Source organism: Ambystoma mexicanum, chromosome 4q (assembly GCF_040938575.1).
Source record: "Ambystoma mexicanum isolate Mex_15411 chromosome 4q, UKY_AmexF1_1, whole genome shotgun sequence".
NCBI lineage: Eukaryota > Metazoa > Chordata > Amphibia > Caudata > Ambystomatidae > Ambystoma > Ambystoma mexicanum.
The window spans coordinates 904,450,013-904,466,506 of NC_090928.1; positions in this window are offsets into that span (position 1 = coordinate 904,450,013).

Here is a 16,494-nt window from a genome sequence, read left to right on the forward strand (position 1 = left end):
CCTATGGACGTGGGAAATATGGAAGTAATCAAGGAAGGAGAAGCATCCGACCCAGCCATCGGGACAAGATCCCACTATTCCTATACATGTGAAGCGGAGGTCGATGGGAAACCAACGAGAGCTATGATAGATACTGGCAGCTTACAAACAGTCGTAAGTACTGAACTGGTAGGTGATGTGCAGCTCTTAGAAAAGAAGATTCCTATTCGCTGTGTTCATGGGGATGTGAGGCCTTATCCTACCAAAGAAATAAATGTAAAGGTGGCGGGAGAACAGATGGAGGTCAGGGCCGCTGTAATGCCGATATTGCCAGAGCCACTTCTGATTGGGTCCGATGTACCGAACTTTACCAAGATACTGAAGAAAGTCGAGGAAAGTTGGTTACAAGATGCGCCTTTTGCTCACCAGGAAATTACACCAACCTGTACAAAAGAAAAGAAAACTAGAGCCACGATACAGAGGATGAAGAAAGACTGGGGGGCAAGAAATGTTTGTCCGATGGTGGTCGATTGGAAAATCGATGAAGGTGGGGATAGTTTTCGCATGGCCCAGGAACTGGATACATTATTGGCAAATGCTAGGACAAGTGTTTGTGACGAAGTATCAGGAAAGGGACCTTTCTTTATTAAAGAGAAGGGTCTGTACTATCGATACAGTAAAGATGCAAATGACGCTGGTACCAAACAATTATTAGTACCTAGCAAATACTATCAAACCGTCATGGAAGTTGCACATGTACAGGTGGGCGAAGGACATTTGGGAATGGAGAAAACTGTCCAGAAAATCCTAGGGAGGTTTTACTGGCCAGGAATAAATGCACAAGTAACGCGTTTCTGCCAGGCTTGCCCCGAGTGTCAGAAAAAAAATTGAGCAAATGTAAAAAAAGCTCCACTCCAACCCATGCCAATCGTGTGTGAGCCCTTTAGTAGAATCGGGATGGATATTGTTGGGCCTTTAGAACCATCTTCCAGAGGACATAAATATATCCTAGTGGTTGTGGATTATGCAACTAGATATCCGGAGGCTTTTCCTCTTAGATCTACCAGCGCACAAAACATTTGTGACGTATTGATACCTTTCATCGGTCGAGTAGGGATACCAAAAGAGATCGCCACCGATCGCGGGACTAATTTTATGTCCGCTGTCATGGAACAAGTCTGTGGACTCTTAAAGATACAACATTTTAAAACGGCTGTATATCACCCACAGACAGATGGTCTTGTGGAGAGATATAATCAGACGATTAAACAGATGTTACGTAAATCAATGGAACCAGTCCATCCTCCACGGGATTTGCTCCATTTGAACTGTTGTTTGGGAGACCAGTGAGGACATTGCTCGATGTTTTAAAGGAAGGATGGGAGGAAAACCCAGGCCAAGAGATTTCTTTAACTGAGTATGCTTGTCAGCTTAAAGAAAGGGTGGAGAACTTGCAGAAAATTGCACGAGAAAATTTGCTGAAAAACCAAATCAAGCAAGAGTATTATTACAATCGAAACTCTCAATTAAGAACCTTCAACAAAGGAGAAAAAGTGTTGGTATTGCTTCCCACCTCCGAAAATAAGATGTTGGCTACTTGGAGGGGGCCATATGTAATCGACGAAGTCCTGGGACCTTTAACATATAGAGTGAGGCAAAACGATCGAAGATTCCCCACACAAACGTATCATGTTAATCTGTTAAAAAAATGGTCTGATCCCGTGACAGCTATAGCAATGATTAACACTAAGGAAATACCCATGGAACAATTCCCACGGCTAAAAGAAAAGTTGGGAATGGAGGCGTTAAATGTAAATGAGAAATTGTCCGAGGAACAAAAGATGGAACTCTGGGAGCTTAACCGGAAATATTCAGAGATTTTTCCAGTTTACCGGGAAGAACAGAACTGGCATACCATCGCATTGAGACCCGGCCTGGAGAGGTAGTCAGGGTCAGACCTTTTAGGATACCCGAGTCAAAATTGGAATCAATTTATAAAGAGATCCAAGAAATGTTGGAACTGGGGGTGATAGAACCCTCCAATAGTGAGTGGTCATCACCTATAGTTTTGGTCCCCAAAGCCGATGGAACAACTCGTTTTTGCTTGGTTTTCAGGAAACTGAATGAGATCTCAAAATTCGACGCCTATCCTATGCCTCGGATCGAGGATTTACTTGATAAACTCGGAAAGGCCAAGTTTTTAACGACCATCGATCTAACGAAAGGGTATTGGCAGATACCGCTCCATCCAAAGGATAAAGAAAAAACTGCCTGCGCCTCGCCCTCGGAATTGTTTCAATTTACAGTCTTACTTTTTGGGTTACATGGGGCACCTGCAACGTTCCAAAGGCTGATGAACTCAATTATTAGAGGGCATGAAGGTTATGTTAGAGCTTATGTGGACAATATTATTGTTTTTAGTCAAACATGGGGTGATCACCTTGTACATCTGGAGGCTGTACTACAACTACTACAAAACTCAGGACTACATGTAAATCCTAAAAAGTCTTTCATGGCGAATTTTCATACAAAATATTTGGGGTATTTTGTTGGACAGGGCATCATAAAACCTCAAGAAGAAAAATTGGTGGCTATAAAGAACGTACAATTTCCAGCAACACCCAGACAAGTGAGTGCTTTCCTGGGTTTTATCGGTTATTACAGAAGGTTCATACCTCACTTTTCCACGTTGGCTACACCTCTGACAAATCTTTTAAAGTCTTCTGCACCCCCCTGGAAAGAATGGTGTACACCAGAAACGGAAAGGGCTTTTAACGACTTGAAAAATGCACTTTCAGAAAAAGCAATTCTTCATTGCCCAGACTTCTCCACACCATTCTATTTACATACCGATGCATCGGGTACGGGCCTTGGATCAGTGCTATTCCAGAACCAGGGGGAAGATGAAAGACCTGTGGTATTTATAAGTAGGAAGCTACTTCCCCACGAGATACATTATGCCACAATCGAAAAGGAATGCCTGGCTGTGAAGTGGGCTATAGAGGCTTTACGATATTATCTGTTAGGTCGAGAGTTCACATTAGTGACCGACCATGCTCCTTTGGTATGGTTGGCTCGCAATAAGGACACCAATTCCAGGGTGCTTAGATGGTTTCTGGCACTTCAACCTTTTACCTTCAAGACGATCCATCTGCCTGGGAAACTCTTAGCTCAAGCAGATTTTCTATCACGCAACACTGCCCTTCCCGAGCGTAAGGGCCTAGAAGAGAGGGTGTGTAATGAATTCATTGTCGGAAACACAAGGGAAGCACAATCAGAAACTGGCTCTGACAATACCAGAATACGCAAGGCAACAAAGGGTTAAGAATAGCTATCAGCTGGAAGGGGATATTTGACAGCTATAACTATCAATCACTGGCAAGGATTCGTTTGTTGACTTTGTTGTGTTTTTCCTGTCGTTGCTAGGAGACGTGTGTGGAGCAGAACAAGGACGACGGTTACATCTGGGCATATTGAGAAGCCTGAAGAGACGAAGCTCTTGTGTTAAGGAAGTTACGAAGTTACGCGTAGCCAATTATTATTTGTTTAACTAAAGTTGAAGCGTACGTTGTCGCTAGCTCGGAGAGCCGATCCTCCTTTGATGTGGGCGGAGATAAGGGAGAGCGGCATCGCTCCCGCTTGACGACTTCCAGACGCGGTTGAAGACCGTGAATTGCAAGGAGCCTGCGAAGCAGAACGAACACGGAGTAACGCACCCCTGGGAAAACCTGTGAGTAGCAGCCGATTGGTGCCGCAGAGGAATCCCCGTTAAATACGGTGACGGATGGAAGCGTATGAAATGAACGCGTGAAGAACGTGTCTGGTCCCCCTGTGTAGATGCTCACCTGGAGGCCAAAGCGAACAGCTCGCTCAGGAAGTAAAGGAACCAACACCCGAGGTAAACATTTATGACTGTGGAGGACGCCAGAGTGTCACGGCTTGGGTGTTTCTCCTTACCGCTGAAGATACGAGCAAAGAGTCAAATGAAGGGGAGGGGTCAAAGAGCAGAGTGAGACCCGACTTGCCTAAAAACAACAAGTACAGAACTTTGGAAGGTGAGGAGGTCACGAGTATTATATATAGAGAAGGTGGTAGTTCAAGAACAGTGAGTGGTTAGGAGAGGAGGACATGTTACGCGAAGGGAGATATTTCAGCCCGTAATACAGACTGTTTGAACTGTACCCCTACTAGCCTGAAAGGACTATCACTCTAGGTGAAAAGTCGTTGGGAATCAGAACCCACTTAAAGGAAGTGAACAGAAACACATGAAGACGTTTTGTGAAGGGAGAAAGACAAACAGAGTGAGTCGAACTGAATAAACAAAGCAAAAACCTTAAAGAGGCAAAGACTTACTTGGAGAGCAAGAAAAGTGGAAAGAGAAGGACTAAAGAAATTCACAAGTGGACTATAGAGGAGAAGTGTGGAAACACAGAAAGGAGCAGAACTGTATGAATATCAAAGAAAGTAATAACTTACCTCGAACATTCCAGAGTGAACTCCCAGAATCGGCATTCCCAGAGGCCCAGCTTGAAGACGTATCCTTTATCTGAGAACATAAAATAGAAAAGAAGCTGTTAATAAAGAATTGGGTACTACTTTTATCCCCAAACAAAAAAATACTTTCTGTCTCAGTGTTTTATTTAGTCTCAAAGTGCATTTCCGCTACAGGGATGTTATCGCTTAGGATCTTCCTTCTCCTCTGAAGATCTTATCCAATAACTCAAAACTGTTGCCGGAAGTCACCCAGTCCATCACAGCAATTTCAGGCCATTTTATGTAATGATGTGTCTGCACTACCAGAAACCTACTGTCCCTGCCCGAACAATGATATGGCCCTAGGATGTCTATACCTAAACTTTCACAAGAGTCCCTAGGGCATGGACAAAGAGTACTAAGATAATTTGTCGGGTTGAAGGCTCTTGTCACTGTTGACACATGGCTATCAATCCCTCACAGCCCTTTCCACTTGAGGATCCGTTTCCGGCCACAAAAACATTTCCCTAACCTTCCTCTGTGTGATAGTTTCCCCATGCTATCCCTCATGGTCTTGCTCGATGATTCTTTCTACTTGAGACAATACCACCACCAACCACAGAAAATCCATGATGAATTTGTCATAACATTCTGTTAAACCCAAGAAACAAGTGCAATTTCTGTTTGTCAGACAACGGAGGTGCCTTCGTGACATCCTGCATGACATCAGCCATAGGTCTATATCCACCTTTCGATACAGTATTCCACTAATAACCCACTTATTTCTTTGTAGACTCAACTATCAACCACTTTTCTTCAATTTTCCCCAATATGGTGCTCAACCTCTTATCATGTTTTTGTGTACCACTACCATATACCAAGATGCCATTCTGAAACACTGTTTCTACATTGATAACCCCAGAATATGCATCCTTATTCGATGGAATACTGCCACTGCTGAAGGCGGACTGAACAGCAATCTCAAATATTGATACATCGCAAAAGGAGTGATGAATGTAACACCTATGTTCCTTGTGTAAGAAGAGTTGATGGTATGCTGCAGATGAGTCAATGGTGGATAACTAATCAGCCTTCCCTACCAAGATCAGCATTTCTGATATCAATGGGAGGGATAGTTCTGTAGTATGATATTCTAGTTTAGATCCCTCAAATCCACAGACATTTGTATCTTACTGTTGGCTTTCCAGGTCACCACTATTGGGAACACCTACTCTGATACTACAACTGGTTAGTTCACACCCTTTTCATCAGTCTGTCCAGCTCCCTTTTTACTTCTTCTCACATGAAATGGGGATATTCCTTTCCAAAGTGGTCACAGGTTTAACTCTTTCCTTAAATTCAATTTTGTGAGCATATCCTTTGAGTCTTTTTATTCCTTATGTGAATATCATGAGAAAAGGGGCCTTTTCCACTTCAACACTACTGCCACTCTCCCCAACAAACAGATAGGTTGTCGCTCCCTTCACTGAGTTTGATCTCCAGGTTTTGCCTGGTCTTGCAACCCTAAAATGGTCCCTCCCTTCTTCGCTACATAATCGTTTATTACTGCCATGGGTTCTTAAAATCCACTTTGGCGTTCCTATGTCCCTGCATGATTATGGTAGACCCTTCAAAGACTCCTTGGTTCACGATATCTTGTTCATGTAACTTTGCACTGTAAACTGATTTTTCTCTTGTGCTAATGGTATAAGGAGATCCTGAATCTAGTATCAGCTCACTTTCTATTTCATTATCCTTCAACATGCATTTGGGTGTTTTCTTACCCTTGCACCTTAATGCCATCACACCTTCCACTTCTGAGTTTAAATTCAGTTCCTGGACACACCTCAAAAGTGAAATACACTGTGTTCCTCAGTTGGGACACTTGTGATTTGTGGTTGGCCAATTTAGTGAACTGGAATAATGACCCAATCTTCTGCAAAGGAAACATCTCATCATAGGGGAATGGTTCTTCCTCATTAATCCCTTCCTTATTACATTTTCACCAGTCCTCAGTTGTGTCTTTTCTGTCCTCCTTCCTGAATTCACTTTTGTTCTCCACCCTCTCTCTGTCTCACAGTTGCTACTTGGGGTTTAGCATTTTCCTTCTTCTTTTCTTTCATTGCCTTGGAACATAAGGATGTATGTGCCACCTTTTTGGTTATTGTTATCATTTCCTTCAGAGTTGGAATTCCACTTATCCACAGTCTTTCTTGAATGACATTACTATTCATTTGAATGATGAGTTGGTGTCTTATCAATCTTTCCAGAGTCACACCCCTATCACAATTACAAGATATGACTACTTTTCTCAATGCACTTACATACTTGTCGACTTTCGCATACATTTGTACTTCCTTGTGTAGAAATGATATCGATTGACTGGCACATTCCTTTTTGGATAGTAATACAAGTCTTACTGTCTGGTGGCTATCTCATGTTCATTCTTGTCATCTTTTCCCCATCCCTAATAGGTGGTATGTCTCTACTTATGCGCGCTCCTTCCAGGCCAAGGGAATGTAATAATTGGGTATTTTTCTTTCTTGGTAGTTCCCCCAGTAACTCTTCTTCTTTACCCAAGGAATGTAATGATCCCCTGGCTAGGAAGGTTTGTGGCAGTGGATTGTTATGCTTTGCATATTCTACCAAATTATGGTCCTGCCTCAGCTTCACACACCACGGAAAGGAATTTACCTCTTACATACATTAGAGATGTTAAGTTGCTTAGTCGCAACCATTAGCACTATCCAACATCAGAAGCTATGAGCCACATTTCATCTCCCATGTGTCGAAAGCAAACCACTGAGGAAGACAACCTCAGGAATGTCACACCTAGAAATGTGTCCAACCTGTCTGACACTTCCTTCCAAAAGTCAGTAACACTCGGGCAGTCCCACAACATGTGCAATAGACCACAACCCCAACAGGTCTCATCAACTTGCATACCTAACCCATGCATCTGCACTGGAGTCCAGTACAAACAACCTAATATGCTTTGATGAGTATAACACAAATTCAAATCCGCCTTTGACTTTGTGCCCACCCTCAACATTCCATCCCATTCCTTAACAGAAGTATCCCATCATAACTCTTCAATCCATGCCTCCCTCAATTCTGAGAGTATGGAAAATGAGGAAAAAACGATGGTAGGGAGTTGGCTGTCAGATTTACAGACCTTGTCCGGCTATGAGAAGTACATGATGCAAAAACAGGATTGAGAGGTATCTTATTTGGAAATGTGGGGACCATTTAACGAGTTATGGTCCCCACATTTCCAAGGAGGGCTTTTAAAATGTTTGTGGTGAGGGAAAAAATGTACGTTTAGTTGAGTTACTACTGTGAGTGTGGAGAGTGTATGTGTTTGTGTATGTAGTATGTTTTGTTATCTTTCTATGTGTGTATGTGTTTTCACAGTTTTATTGCTCATCCTAATTGTATATAGTTTTTTCTTGATAAATTATTTTGTAATAAATGTCTTCTTGTGCTTAGTTACTTTTGTCAAAATTGTTGCTTGTATTGTTCAAGCATTTCATAATATATGCATTCTTGTGTTTGTAAATTGATTGTTTTTATTGTCAGTGACAGTGTCAGGTCGCAGGTCACTTGAGCACACTGGAGTCAGCATGGCTGTTGTGCGGTGCCCGAATTTCACTGCCAGGCCTGAATCAGTGAATTGTTGTTTAGATTGTTATGGGATTCTCTTTGTTGTAACTTGGATGGCTCTGCAAGCATCAGGATGCAGGCTTCGCTACTTGGACTACTATTATCAACAAATGTATCTATGCATGCTCTTCTGTGCGTGTATCGTCCATAGGTTCCTTACTCTAAAAGGGATCATGATAGGTGTTTGGTCCAACACGTAGGCTCTCCCTTGAGTGCAAGTGGTTGCTTCAGCTCAAGATAGGTCACAAGCATTAACCGGCCAGAGCCATCATGCACTGGTCCACTTCCACAATGCTGCATGAGGCTGAATTAATCTTTTGTTCTTTTCAACTATTGGGGGGTCACACTCATGTGGCATTAGTTGTGACCCCCACGGATGCCCCTCCTCGACCTTCTGGCGCCAACTTCAGACTTTTACCGGCTTAATATCAGTATGCAGCTAGTCCTCCCTGTCTGTGCGAGTCCATGCCCAGACCGATTGATGGCATGGAGGCATATGTATGGCCGGCCTTGTCGCCACTTGTAGTATCAGGCTGTATGCACCAATGGGTAGTATTTCTTTATTTAGTTACAGTAATCAACCCAGTATACATCTTTCTGTGCCAATACATATCCAACTGAGTGCTTTGGAACCCCTGATAACTCAAGAACCAATTTCGATTGACTAATAATAATGTATTGAAATATGTTCTATGAAAAGCGTTTTGGATAAAAGTGCAATATAATTAACTGTTATTATTATAGGTTATTAGGTTCTTGGTTTACGGAAGGTTCTTGGCAGCAGCAGATGTTACACATTGCTTGGTGGCCATAGTGCTGGAGTGGAGGCCTTATATGTGCTGCTTGTAGTGTCAGTGAAATTACTACATATCACTATGTATCACACAGGTGCAATTTTAGTATTTACACCATTTGTGGACCCAGTGCTAAGCCAGCACAAATTGTGCAATTGCACCTGCATTCCTACTTGTAGCCTCAGCCAAATGGCCAAATATACCTCCTTTAGCTTAGCACTTGTTCAATGATATTTGCACTAGCATTACACATGGAACTAACTAACACCATAGTGAATGTGGCCATTTCCTAAAACCTAACACTCTTACAAATCCTTTCCTTGTGCCAGTGCTAAGAACAGAGTGCACTGGCTCAACAACCAGCAATTCTGGTATGTGTTCAAAGTCTCCCCAGACAGTAAGTCCTGACAGGCCAGTATAATCCCAGTTTGTTTATGCCATTTCCTGACATACTATATCACAGCATGACAGATCTTAACAGGCAGAACTAGTTTGGTTAAATTTGCACTTATCTCTGCTGCAAATCAATAAAGAATTTAGTGGTGCGAACTCCAGGTGTGGTCTCTTTGTGATAAACCCAAGCCAGCTAACAAATTGAGATTTCTTTGCTGAATCCACAACTTTTAAAACTAACGGTGTGACATCCAGATACCATCCGGCTGGCCATGCAACGCTGACATCTAGCAAATGGAATTTCGAACCCCTGACCTTGGATATGTTTGGACTTGAATGGGATCTGGAGCTGAACCAAGTGTTATTTTGTTTGGGTATGCCCCTGATGCACCAAAGCCATATGCACATATGCACTGGTATGTCCATGTGCCACAGATTTTGGGCACCAAGGGAGCTCAAGGGCACAGGGGTACAATCAGAGGGGGGGAGCAGGGCAAGGGAACAGTCCTTGCAAGAAGCAGGTAGGGGGAGGCAACCTGGCACCACTTCACCTACCATTCCCCCTCCCAAACACTTACTACACCATAGGGAGGGGGAGAAAACAAGAGGGGAATATCAGGGCCAAGGTGCAAGGCAGGAAGGGTGGTACATTGCCACACATAGGTGGGAATGACTGTCGGCATCAGCCGGCCATAGGGGCAGGAAGCCGCTGGTGTCATGCATGCCTGCAGGCAGTGCAAAAAGGAATATAAGCAGAGGCTTGGTGGGTAGCAAGCCAGTTCTACTTGGTACTCTGCACTGAGTACCAACAGTCATCTGCGAATGCTACACTGTGAGCTTTACCTTGGTCCGGTATTCAAGACAAACAGTTGCAACAACTTGTGAGCTTTGCCTTGCCCTGAGTTGTTCTAACCGTGCGGTTCGCAAGAAAGCACCTAAAAACGGTGCTCTGTGCAATCCAGTCATAGAGCAACCCAAAAGCTGGGCTGTGCGCTGCAGGCATACAGCAAGACTAGCAGAGCCACATCACAAGGCCGCTATGAGCGGTCGCTGTCAGAGCTGCGAGCGAAGACGAACAACGAACTCCGTGGCAACAAGGTGCTGGCAGCGCATGAAGAGAGAAGGTGCAGAAAGCAGGAGTGGGAGACTTGCCAGCGACCGAAGTAAGCAGGAAGCAATTGATCCGCCAAAGAGGAAAGCGTCGGCCAGCCAGGAACGCAGAGGAGCAGCGCAGGGCCCGGCCAGAGGTGCTAGGTAAAGCGAGAACAGCGTTCAAGGCGGGCGGCGTGTCAGTTTCATCAGACCAGGAAGAAAGCTAAAGAAACTGAATGGATGAGCACGTTTCCAACCCAGCTGGGGTTTTACAAAATTACGGAACGCGGCAGCCCTGAAAAGGGTTAACACGAAGGCACAAGCGCAGATGCATAAAAGCGCACAGAACGAGCACGATTTTAAAAGCACAAGCACAAGATTGTCTGGTGTTACAAAGGAGGCAATCCAAACAGAAACGGTGCAAAGAGCCTAATTAAAGGAAAAGGCATAGAAACATCACTAAAATACAATCAAGATGGCAAGCTTAAATAAAAAGAAAAGCACAGCAACAGGGAAAATGCAAACAGCTGCTGCAGAAAAACGAGGAAAGAAGCTAGTAGAATGGGTTGCAGAAGCTGAAAAGATACATGGATGGCCCTGAGTGAGCAAAAGGTTGGACGAGGACACTGAAGAAGAGGATGAAATTGTGGAGTTGGACAAAAACGAGCCCCCAAAGAAGAAGGCAAACCTCAGTAGAAGAAGCAGACAGTGATGGGCCAAACAAGAAAAATGAATGCATTTATGGAAATGTTTGCTAGTAAATATATGGCACAGCAAGAAGTAATGGTAAATGCAAAAATCGAAAAGATGGAGAAATTAATGACAGATCTGGGGGAAAAACAGAAGGCGATGGAACAGCCAGAAAAGAATGGGCCATCCATATGCGGCCACCTGCAGGCATGTCTGGGAGAACATAACACCCAGAGCAACCCAGACAGAGAAAAGACCATAGAAGGGGGCATGGCACTCACACAGAGGTGAGTGCAGGGATACAGGCATTAATACCTTCAATAATTAAGCAAATAGAGAAGGCAATGCGGGACAAATTCAAGAGATCACTAGCTTGGAATATTGACCAGGTAGCTAAGGAGAACATCTGGAGAAATTAATTTATTGACATATTTTCATTGCTAGAAGCAGAACAAAAGGGGTATGATGTTTACAGGGATCACCAAAAGATAGAGGAGACAAAGTTAGCATGTAAAGCCCAGGTGACACAAAGTTTTGATAATTGGTGCAAGGCATTTCTACATCATGGCATCTATCATATTGGAAACATTTCCAAATGCAGGCATGGCGCTATTCGCATATCAGGATAAAATTCGACTGGTTGGAGATTCATTTGAAGGGGATGCATGGCACACCTATGATTACGAGTTCAAAAGGAACATGGCAACTCACCCAGCGATAGAATGGGATCAGGTAGAAGCAAACATATACACACACAAAGTATTAAAAACCAAATAACCATGCTGTGCTGACAAAAGCACACCGCAGGCCAAGAACACACAAAATAACAGTATGAGGGCAACCGACAGCGAGCAAAAGAGCAAGGGAGCACAGCCCTTTTGTTAAAAGCAGCCATGGGGGCGCTAGGTCAAATACCAGTAGTCAAGAGTAGTAGCAAACCTTATAACATCAATAAACTCAATATTACATGTTGGAAATTTGAAAAAGACTACTGCTCTTTAGGCAAAGAATACAGGTACACATTTGAATGTCCCAAATTTGGGGGTGGAAATAGCAGCAATGGCTGCACTAAACTACCCATTAAGAACGCAAGGGGAAACATAAAATATCTAGAGGGGTAAAGGGTGTTTGTAAAGAGGAGGCAAAACCATGCCTATCAGACAGAATGCAGATGACCCCGGGTAAAACACCCATAAGAATAAACAATTTTAAGGCCTTTTTTGAAGCCTATCCTGACAAGAAAATAAGCCAGTCCATAGAAGTAGGTTTTACTAAAGGGTTTAGCATCCCTTTCGAAGGACAGAGGTCAATATAATACCAACTAATCTCAAATCTGCCAGGGAAAACCGTACACTAGTAGAACAGTAAATACAAAAAGAACTAAAATTGGGAAGAATCGGGGATCCCTGGGAAAAAAATGACATTTAAACAGTATATATGTTCACCGCTGGGGCTTTTACCAAAAAAGGAACCAGGGCAGAACAGAATGATACATCATCTATCATACCCAAAGGGCAAGTCAGTAAACGACGGAATGCCCACCACAGAGACAGCAGCATCATACACGCAGTTTCAAGAAGCCCTCAGAATAGTAATTAAAGAAGGCAAACATGCATTAAATGGCAAAATTATATATTGAATCAGTATTCAGACTATTACCGGTGCATCCCAGATCACAGCCTTGGCTGGGTTTTACATTTGATGGACAATTTTATGCAGACAAGTGCTTACCCATGGGGTGCGCGATATCATGCACATTTTTTGAACAGTTCAGTTCATTTTTCCAATGGGTCTTTATAAAACAGAACCCAAGTGCACAGGCACTCCATTACATAGATGACATCCTGCTAGTAGGACAACCAGGAACAAATGAATGTGAACAAACATTAGAGAAAATGATAGCAATGGCAAAACACTGGGGCATCCCTCTAGCAGAGGGGAAAACATCACATCCCAATACAAACATAATTTATCTGGGAATCGAAATAGATTCAATGGCAGGGGAATGCAGGATCCCAGCAGCAAAAAGAGAGGAGCTACTCAAAAACATTTCAGCCCTGAAGGCAAGAAACAAAGGTACAGTTAGGGAATTACAGTCACTAGTAGGCAGTTTAAATTTCGCTGCCAGGATAATACTGCAGGCAACGACATATGCAAGAAGTGTGGAAATAAAGACGAGAGGTATACAGAAACCTCACCTACACATAAGGTTAGGTGAAGAAGTGAAGAAGGACTTTTGTCCCGCTACCCACCACTGCTCCGCCTTGATCATTGGGCCAGTATCAGAATCTCCCAAACCCCATAGCTTCTGCAGCCACTTAAGCTCAAGAACAGAGGGATGTAGAGCTGAAGCCACAGAAAGATTTAGAAGAAGTGTTAAGGAGGACAGAGGAACAGTTAGCGAGATTGAAGTTGGATAGAGGGCAGGGAGCACCTATTGGGACAACTAGTGGAGAGCGTGAGATATTTTGTTTGGAATTGACAGTACAGTGATCCAATATGTGCATATTGAAATGGAAAGTGGTGGTCTAAGTGGGGAAATGCCTTGGGTAGCGAGTTTGGATCATGGGTTGGTGCGGTCTGATGATGATACAGGAGCTGGGGAGGATTAGTAGGACACGGTGGATGAACTGGGAGATGATGTGGCCCCACCCACGATATCGCCATGGGTGGAGAGCTTGTGGGACCTAGACTCAGGAAACGCTATGGGTGCATGGCGGTCGTGAAGGGAACGCAGATGGGTAAAAAGAATGTGACGAAGATGGTGGGACCACAGTTCCGCTGTTGCACAAAGGACCAAGAAGGCACAGTATGTACCATACCACACTTGGACAGGAATAATTTAAAGCACTACTGTCCCTCACAGCTGGAGTGGGAAAGCAGATTTACGAATTTACAAAGCAGACAGCTGGCATTACCCTGGCTGTGGCTGACGTGAAGAGTGTGTTCGTCGCAATATTGGGAGATCAGAGGGGCGACATTTGGGTTAAAGCATGGGTATCCCAGTGTGCGATTAGTGGATGACAGCTACAACGGTGCCCATTCGAATGATATCAGGACCCAGGTATGGGTGGCGCTGCAATGTGCCTACCCCGATACATCAGATCTCCAGTCGATAATGCAATGTACTATGCGTGATGACGAGGATCCGCCTCAGCATATTTTATAAATACAAGAGATGTGGAGGGCAGCAATGGGTGAACCATGGGATTGGTCAATTGCATTTTTCTGTTTTGTGGTAAAGAAAGCGCTCCCCAAAGAAGTGCAGAAAGCACTTGATGAGATAGTGAGGATTGAAGCGAAGGGGTGGGCAGGGATACAAACTATAATTGTACACCATTGTAAGCAATTGAAGGAGAAGGAAAAGGAAACGGCACAGAGGGTACAAACAGAGGAAGCAAAATGAGTGCAAAAGATGTTACTGAAACTATCAGTGGAGGGAGCAGTAGTAGCCACACCACAAGAGGAGCAGACTGAACACAGTGCGGCCCTGGGGGGAGTACGAGTGGCACCTGTGTAGGGAGGTGGATATAACTGGAATGGTGGATATCAGCCACAGTATCAGGGATTGCCCTGGGAGGGTATCTGAAGAGGAGAGGGGGGTTTGCAGGACCCCGGAGAGACAGAGGTTGTTTTGGTGGGATGAGGCAGAGAGGGGGAACATGGGACAATGTTGGACATGTAGGAGAATGCTTAATTTCTCACAGGTGCGTAGGAGCAGACAAACGGTTGCATACAACCAACAAATGCCTCCGTACGTGCAAGGCGCCCCTGCGCTGTATCAACAGCCCTATGCCCAAGTACCCCCAAGTGTTTCAGATGGTGCACCACTGCTCATGGCCCACCCCTGCTCTGCGGTAGCGGCCCTGTACTAATGGTTAATTTGCTCAACCCATAGGAAGAGCACTTTTTGGGTGGCTTAGAACTTGGCCTCCCCAGAACGAATGCTCACGTAACTTTGCAAAAAATGTATATGGCCCGTCAGATCGATCCTGTGTAGTTTGTTGAGGTTTTGTCAAGGGGGGCAAAGATATAGGGAAGGTCCCAAAATGTGTGGTTGTTCCCATAGAAGCAATGGAAATAATGTGATGCTCATGTCTACAGCCCAAACGACTGAACAGATTTTCACCAAAAGTGTGGCAGGAGCCGCGGCTTGTGCTCAAAAGCATGCTTTTGTAAAGGTGGTGTACATCCATCCAGTATTTGTTTTTTAAACAACCAAAAAGTAGGGCCAAATAAATTAGTGATATCTGGGTTTGGTCCGTGAACTGGCATCTCTCTTCAGTTCGCGGTCGGGCCCCTGATTGGCCCTGGGGTGGGCGTGATGTTCGCAGACATGGGACGCATTCGCTGATTGGATGGTGAATAGCGTGAGGTGCATCCGATTTTTGGGGAACGCTCGCCATGTTGGATACGCTGCTGTCCAAGAACATTGAAGTAAAAACATATTAACAAACAAAACATTCCACAACTCTGCTAAAAGCTATATGAGCAGAACAAACAAGAAAGACAACAACATTGGGTCTCTCTGGGTCCGGTCCATGTGGGCTGGGTCTGCTGCGCAGAATTGGATCATCCACAATAAATAATAAGGAATGCAGTAATTAGATTGCATGGTGAGTGGTGGTCCCGGGGGCCTGACTCAGAGACATGGATGTAGAGCAGTGGTACTCAAGCTTTTTCAAGCCAAACCCCCCCCCCCAAAACCTAGACCCACTTGACTTAAGATAATGTTTCTGGAGCCGGCCCTGCAGGGCCCAGGGGATGTGCCGGGGGCCCCAGGCCCTTCAAGATATGAGCAGAATGTCCACTGCTTGCATCATCTATTAGAAATGGTCAACATAATCCTTTTCCACATTTATTCTGAAGATCTTAAGATCCACACCATTATTAGGATACTAAACAATCTCTGGACAAAGAAAAGATTAAAAAAAAGGCCTTGGATCTCTGAGATGCCTTCTTGGTTGGCCGTTAGGTGGGATAATGAGAATGTGGGACAGTTGGAGAGAGACGTATGGGGTAAGTGGCCTGCCCAATACAATTTAGGTAAGGTCTATGGGGTTGAAGGTTGCTGGACCTGTCGCTGCAGCGTTCCCAGTTGGGAACTGGCCTCAACCAAACACTGTGATTAAGAACTGCTGGGAATGCAAGATCACACGGCTAAGAGTCTAAAGGTTGTCTGTGAGCAGTTTTTTAGGAGTGGGTTTCTCTTAGGTTAGGAGAATTCAAGGATACAGGGAAGGGAGAGCCTAATAGCATCTATTATTTGCTAATTGTTGGACTGTTGATTCTTAGGTTTTACTCCGAGGTGTGGTATGACATATAAGCTGCTGTTTTTGCTTCTTTTTGTTGTAGTTATTATTATTGATTGTTTTCTTACTCGTTTTGTTTTAATTTTTCAGCGGTCTTC